We start from the raw sequence: 6617 nt of genomic DNA, 5'->3' as shown, positions 1-6617 counted from the left end.
AATATGTAACTACGTTTACTGACAGTTGCAGTTCCTGAGAAAAATAAGACAGTATATTTCATCTGCATCTACATGACACCCTGCAATTCACACTTATGAGCTTGGCAGATAGTTAGTAAAATCACTTTCAGATTATTTCTCAACTGTTCCCTTCTCCAGTAGCATATGAGAAAAACGTTCTAGTGACACTTTCTCCCCTAACCTGCAATAATACAAAACGAGCCAACTTTCTTTGAACTTCTTCAATGTCCTCTGCCAATCCAATCTAGTAAGGATCCCACATCCAGAAGACAAAGGACAAGTGTAGTGTAAGCAATCCCTGTTATAGATTTGTTGTTTCTTCTGAATGTTCTGTCAATAGAATGCAGTTATTGGTTTGCCTTCCTCGACATTTTTTTATGTGATGTTTCCAATTTGAATTGTAATCCCTAAGTACTTAGTTGAACTGACAACGTTTAAATTTGTAATTTATCATGTAACCAAATTTTAAGATTCCTTTTTTTATTTTTTTATTTAGTAGTCACGTGGAGGACTTCACACTTTGTAACGTTTAGGGTCAACTACCACATTTTGCGCAACTATAAATCATTGTGCAGTATGTTTTAATCTACTGATGACTTTACTAGATGGTAAATGACAGTATCACTGCAGATAATGTAACAGGGATGTTCAGATTGTCTCCAAAATTGTTTATGCAGATTAGGACCAGCAGAGGGCCTACACAATGTTTCCATCCGGAACTCTTAGATTTCACTTTTGTTTCGATCAGTAACTTCCCGTCAGTTACTATGAACTGTGACTTTCCTGGCATGAAATCAAAAATCCAGTCACACCACTTAGCCAATACTCCATATGCACGCAATTTGATTGGAAACCACTTGTGAGGAAAGGTTTCAGAAGCCACCAAGTAGTGTGTGGTTTGAGTGATGGTTTCACAGGCCTGCAAGATATTTACTCCAATGCTTTCAGTGTCTCAAAGTTCATATTTACACATGTTGCACTCATAAGAGTAAAGTACATGCTTTACAATATTATGAGCACATTATATGGGAATACAGAGGAACTCTGATTTTATGTTCTTCAGTTTTACATTTTTTTGCGATTCTGCACCATAAATTTGAAGTCTCTGTGAGAAACCCATAATATCAATGCTAAAGATTCCCTGATTTTGCGTTTCTTCCTAGTAATGTTTATGATATTCTGTGATTTTACTCAACGTCTCTCATGACTTCATCCCATTTTTTTCCTATTGACTTTTGATGTGCTTGAACGAGTTATAAGTGGCACAGTTCACACCGTGGGTGGTGGCTGAGGTAAGGCAATATTTTAGGCCAATCTGGAGAGGGGAGATGTGAGAGAAAATGCTGATGTAATCCATGATCAACATTGCTAACACAACTTTGAATGTTTAGCTTCACTGCGCAATCGTGATGGGTCAGGTAGGTTTCACACTACTTTTTGCAGGAACTTTGTAATCGTGATGTGGTGACGCTGTGAAGGCTATTTATTTGTCAATGACTATAGCACGAAGTTGATGTTTGTGGATGTGTTAGTGGTGGGAGAACCTCAGTTGTAGCAAGAACTCTGTAGGGGAATACATTTTTGGTTGATGAATTCTTCTCGCATTATCAGCCGAGTGGTGGCGCCGTCTTGTCGGAACGTTTCAACGAGTTACGAAACTCATTGAAACGTTGCGACAAGACGACGCCACCTCTCGGCTGATAACCCGAGAATAATTCATCAGTGGAATACGCCAAGAAAGACTGCAATCGCATATACGTTTGTGGTTGTGCAATGTGTGAAATATTTGTGACAATGAAGAAATGAATGTTATTGTTCATCTTAGGTTTCTGCCTAACCACACACTCGGAAATCGCCATATATTCAGAAATAGACAGCAAAGTATTTGTAACAAGGAACAGTATGAATTTTATTTCTGCTCATTTTACTTGCAGGAATGTATGCTGTCCTCTTACTTTTCTGTTTAACAACACACTTGGAAATAACCACACATTCATAAATAAAAAGGCAAATATTTATTTCATCATTCGTTCTCTTAATCATACAGAAAAAATATTGCAGAACATACTGTGTTACAATCATAACAAAGCTCTCAATGAAATATCAGTTGTAAGTTGAGAAAAAAATATTAGCACTCAGCTAACCATGATGTTATCCTACAGCTTACTCATCTGAATTTTGTATTATGCATTAGTTGTCATACAATTTCTTGAAGCCATGCATCATTGATGTGTTATTGACTGACATTTAGTAATAAGTGTGATATATTTGTAATATACTTTCAATGCACCATTGCTCTGAAACCACGTACTGTGCACATATGTCACACTAAGACGGTAAAGAATAATCGAAATGCAAACAGTTTACATGGGTCGTTCACAAGTGCTCACAAAAGTAGATAGTCCACTAAAGTCACCACTGCAAAAAGTAGTGTGAAATCTACTTGAAACAATTAAACTGCCATTGGCTACAGAAGGAAACACACCTCAGCATGTTAGATTCCAAGGTCTTTCTCCGTATTTCACAGTTTTCAGTTTAATTCACCATGTTCATCAATTTTTACTTTTTATGGGTGAACACAAAGGAAAGATGCCTCATAAAAAAGTGTATTTTGACATATAATTTGTGGTCATAGCCATGTAGGAAAATAGCTGGATAACCTTGTACCCAGTAGCAATTTCAATTTTTTTAGGAGTGTTTATTTGCTGTTACACAACCGTGATTTTTTAAGAACTGATGAAATTTATTACCACAAATTACTGGTATAAACATTGTATTGTACGTGTAATTTCCTTCACTCATACAGATTTTGTACAATGTATTGACGAGGATTGCGATTTTTAATCATATATGTCACTGTTTTTGCACGTATTCTGGATAGAATGTGGAACAAGAAACAATTTTACCAACAGACGGCGCAGTAAGCTTCGTAACATAAATGGGGTCGGCTACAAATGACCAGTGAATCATAAAACGATAGCTATTGTTTGAGTTGCACATTACACCATGTGTACTGTTAAATATGCATGACTGCACACGTTCAGCAGTCAATAATTGTGGCACTGTTAGCTAGGAAGCCAGTCCAACACAGAAATGTCATACCACCATGGATGGGAAAAATCTGTTTTTAAGTATCCTGAGACCAAAAATAAAATGGCATTGGTTTCTAATTGTCATGAGACTGGAGCAAGACTTGTTCAATATGATGACCACCATTTTCTGCCACAAACTGAAATCGAGAAATGGCATGTTCCACAGTGGATCGAAGTGTCTTTGGGGTCATGCATGGAATGTGTTTTGCAATGTTTGCCTTCAATTGAACTACATTTGTAAGTGTAACACTGAACACATCATCTTTCAGATAACCCCACAGCCAGAAGTCCTACGCAGGTGATCTTGTTGGCCAGTCTGTAGAGAAATTATGGCTGATAGTTCATAGCGTTTACCAGTGACAGTACAGGTGACATGACCTGCAGGATTCATCTCCTCGAAAAAATACAGCCCTATCATAAACAATGCCAACAACCTGACCACAGAGTCATCTTTGCAGAATGAGATGCTACTGGTTGACGTCCATGCAAATTTTCTGTTGCCCATGCAAACAAGAAATTCCAGAGTTAACATTTGTTTTGGCTGACAGGTTAGCTGGAAGCAACTCCCGAAAAAGGGTGATTTTGTATGGAAAGCAGTGGAGGATGTTTCATAGGATTTTGTGCACTGTGCTCACATGCACATCCAGCATTTGGGCAATTTCCTGGGTACTGCATGTTTGCACGTCACAGCTCAACCCTTCCTGCACTGATGTGGCCACATTTCGCACGGATGTCAGATCACTGTTTTTCACCCTATGCCACATTGCACTTCGAAAGAACCTGTATTTTCAAATTTTGTGATCATTTTCTGCACACCCTTTGCAGCCATAGGAATAATGCCTTTTTTCGTGCCCTTGAGTGTCCAGAATTTCTGCAGGGCTATTGGCACACAATCACCGTTCTTGTAAAACAGCTTTACCAGCAGCAAGCAATCCTTCGTGGAGATAGGCATGTTGGGCATCTTGAATACAAACTGAGGAACAGCCGTGTGCTGTGTGTCTGTTGGTGTGCACATTCTGATGCTTACAGTGCTATCTATTGCTAAAATTTTGGAAATTTTTTCCACCTATGTCATTTTCCCCTGTATTGATAACATGCTGTTAAAATTTGATGTCATTCTGAGCAGTGGTTCTCTTTATACATTGTTTTGAAATTGGAAGTTTCATTATGGATAGTCTGTACTTAGATGTCTAGTTTGACAAGGATAAGAAGTAGGAACCTTTCCAGACTTTCCCTGGAATAATTTAAGGAAACCAGAGAAAGCCTAAATCGGAATAACAAGATGGAGATAAGATCTGTACTCCCAAATGCCAGGTCAATCTGTTTAAAACAACACAACCTCAACCAATGTATCTCTATTGTACAATACAGTTTAGCAATGAAGTTATTTAGTAATGTAAAACACTGGTGCTCGCTGCCCATTAATTTCTCACTACACACTACCAGCTAACTCCAGGGTCATAACGACTGTGTATGGTTTACATATTTGGCAACACCCCTTTTGGTTGTCTGAAAAACTGAGTTGACATCTGTGCATTATGAGTGAACGTGTTGAGCTCAGAAAGAGCCTGACGCCTTGGCCTGGCCTGCTGGTAAAACTTCCATCACTGCTTGTGGCTGTCAGTGTGTTCACAAGCTTTTTAAATAAGTTTGTTTTAGTAATCTCCTTAGGCAAATTATTCAGCAATTTTATTCCTTGGTACAAAATGTTTTATGTTCATTCTTTCTTGCTAATTGTAAGTTTACAGTCTGTATCTTGTTCCATGGTCACAGTCAGAGCTGTTTGTGCAGTAGTTACCAAGGTTATATTTTATGTGCATAATAGATTGGTAAACATATTAACTACACCTTGTGAACTTTGAAAAATAGTTTCATATTTTGTGTATTTGTTTCCCAAAAGAATTCCACGGCTAATCATTGAGTGTACATATGAACAATATGTAATAAAGCCATTGATGACAGGCCTCTTAGGGCATAATATGCCGATGACCTTCTGTTGGAAAGTGCAAAGAGTACCAGGAAAGTTTTGCAATATAGATTTATTTATTTAATTTTTTCTAAGTAATTTCCGCCGCATTGAATAGATCTTTCCATCCTCTGAAACAAATCCCTAGACCAGTTCTCCCAAGTTTCTGTAGGGAGTAAGGCACACTAGTTTTCCCAAGCCCTCACTAGGTCCTCATAACTTTTAAAACTGCACTCCTTTCAGCTTCATTTTCACATGCGGGAACAGTGAAAAGTCACAAGGAGCAAGATCTGGACTCAAGAAGTTTCAGTCCTGTACTGTGTATATATTTGATGCATGCTTCGGCTCTGTGAACTGGAACATTGTCGTGATGAAGGAACCAAATGTCCATTCTTGATTTCAATCGCAGTTTCTTCAAAGATTGGATGACATTGGGCAGGCACTGCTCAGTGTACCACTTAGGCCACGTCCTACGTAAGCGACAGAAGCAACCGAGAGCGCATGACAGCTTCAGGCGGCAAAACACAACTGCAGGTATAGTTACGGAAGTGTCCTATGTGAACAACATCTGTGTCGCTGCCTGTCTTGCGCTGCAACTGGCGACGTTTGAATTCAGACGTGTTTCAATCTTGTCGCTGCAGCAAGCGTGACAGAACGACAGCCATGCGTCTTCTCGGCAAACAGCAGCTATTAAATACTTATCACCCGATTTGGAGAAAAGTATTTGGTGAAAAAATTTGATTCTTCTGCATCTTACAGATTGATATCTTTGCTCGATAAAGATCTGAATTTATTTTAGTTATTCGTCATAGTTACTGTGCTGCATGAAATTGAGTATATGGCTACATGAAATTTTTAAGAATTTGCAGAGGCAAAATCACATTGCGTAGACTTTCTGTATTAAATTATTGCGTATGAAATATAACCACATATCTAAATTGTATGTAAAGTTTAGACCGGAATGATATCTCTTTCCATTCTTGAGATATTGGTTGTTATATCCGTGGATGGGTCATTCACGGCTCATCCGAACCTTTCCTGCGCTTCTGCAATCAAGTGGTTGTAAAAATTGTTGTATCTCATAAACGGTTCAAGATATTGAACAACGATTTTTGGATATTGACAGTACACAGAAAGGGCTATTTCATAGTATGATTAACACTTGATATGTTTTTGTAAACGCATGAGCAGATTGAAAACAAGACTTCCTATAAATTACACCATGAGGTTTTGTCCAATTTTTCACAGCCAAACACAGAGAGAGAAACAGGTAAATGGGGTATCAAAGTGACCAGCATGAGGTATAGTTTTGCATGAAAGTAATCAGGGTACTTAACAAAAACTTAATTAATGAGTTGAGGAAAAACTGTAATATTTCTACAAATAAAGCTGCTGCCAAGCTATGTAAATGAAGTGTCAAAATTTTCATCTGTTCAAGGCATAGGTATTTTGCACACAAAAAGATACATTGGTGCAGTATTTAAATGTCAAAAAGGCTTCCTTCAAATCAAGTACCAAAGTTAGGATTTTTGAGAACA

This window comes from Schistocerca nitens, chromosome 5 (assembly GCF_023898315.1).
Source record: "Schistocerca nitens isolate TAMUIC-IGC-003100 chromosome 5, iqSchNite1.1, whole genome shotgun sequence".
In the NCBI taxonomy this organism is placed as follows: Eukaryota; Metazoa; Arthropoda; class Insecta; order Orthoptera; family Acrididae; genus Schistocerca; species Schistocerca nitens.
The sequence above is the reverse complement of the archived record's forward strand: the minus strand, read 5'-3'. Positions refer to the sequence as shown.